Below are 1,231 nucleotides of genomic sequence, written 5' to 3'. Positions count from 1 at the left end.
TTTCTTGTCTTGCAGTGTTTTATCAAATGTGTTGTATCTAATCTGTGTTTTGTTTGTGATGTTCGTTTATTAAGTAGTATGTTTATAGGTGTGATGTTACTTATTGTATGTAATTCTTGAGCTGTGTAGGTATATGGGTATATATGCCGTTGTATGCGAATCTTAATTTTCTGTGGGAATTTATCCCACAGTGATTTTCCTGCCAAATATTATCTTTATTAATGTAAATGTTAAGGTATGTACATAATTCTATTGTTAAATGGGTTATATATGTTCATGAAATAATATTTATACAAAATAAGGAATAAAATGTAAGTTAGATAGTATCTTAAATTGATTTACTAGTTGAGCCACAAATGCATTGATACGGTCAGCAGTTACGCAAGTTCGAACTCAGGTTCGCCTGGTTTGAAGAGTCGTGAAGCCTGGACATAGCCAGGAGCGACTGGTAAGAGAGGGAGTTGCTACCGGGCCTTCAGACGGTACACACATTACCTTACTGTAAGAAACACATGGTCATATTGTCACGAGAGTGAATAATACGAAGACGGTGAACAAAACAGACAACCAGAGCCTCGCTTACCTATAAGTGAAGTGTTCGTAGTCTTACCCTGGCCAGGTAGGACAGGGTTACACTTAGGTCGGCATTACGACATGTGATGCCAGAATAACAAACGTAAATTGATTTACCTTTACCTCATTACGTATCCTGATACCATGATACACGCTGCTTAAAGTGAAAGAAATGGTATTGTGGCAAATATTTATAGCACATGCACTCTTTGTTACAGTGTTTCAAGCACCAATCATGGACCTACTTTATCAGTGAGTAGATCTTATTATTTACTTATTACCTAATTATATAGGAGTGTACCAAGCCCAGATAAATTACTAGGTGTGGAATTTTTATTAAACGAAGGACGACAATGGGGAGTCTTAATTAAATTTCCCTCATTTTGTGTTTTCTAATTTTGCTAATGCTTTTTTTTTTTTTAAAGTGGTAATATTGTGTGTGATGGGTAGGTTAAAATTGGTAAAACACGTTTTCACTTTAGATGAAGTTAAAGTTTTGTATTCAGTTTTTCAAATCTTTTAATTGTTTGTAGCGCCAACTCAGCTTTTTTCTTATTATGCGTTATTTAGTTGTTGTATTTTTGTTATCTATGTGAAATCCAAGTATGATTGCGGTCTGAGCGATTGAAATTATTTGGTTGTTGATTGTTACTGGAAT

General features: G+C 34.6%; 1 protein-coding gene across 3 annotated transcripts in view; it reads left to right on the top strand.

Annotated features, from left to right (window-relative positions):
• The first annotated feature begins 472 nt into the window (after positions 1-472).
• Positions 473-1,231, top strand: part of LOC123518628 (clusterin-associated protein 1-like) — a 24,283-nt gene continuing 23,524 nt past the window's right edge. For 2 of the 3 annotated variants that reach the window (XR_006678849.1, XM_045279540.1), the window contains exons 1-2: positions 473-619; positions 792-825. The gene's annotated coding sequence lies outside the window, so the exon portion shown is untranslated. Of the gene's footprint in view, positions 677-791; positions 826-1,231 lie in introns of all 3 variants that reach the window. The other variant, XM_045279541.1, reaches the window with a different exon arrangement.

The sequence above is a fragment of the Portunus trituberculatus genome, chromosome 44 (genome assembly GCF_017591435.1).
Source record: "Portunus trituberculatus isolate SZX2019 chromosome 44, ASM1759143v1, whole genome shotgun sequence".
Classification (NCBI taxonomy): Eukaryota; Metazoa; Arthropoda; class Malacostraca; order Decapoda; family Portunidae; genus Portunus; species Portunus trituberculatus.
The sequence above is the reverse complement of the archived record's forward strand: the minus strand, read 5'-3'. Positions and strand labels throughout refer to the sequence as shown.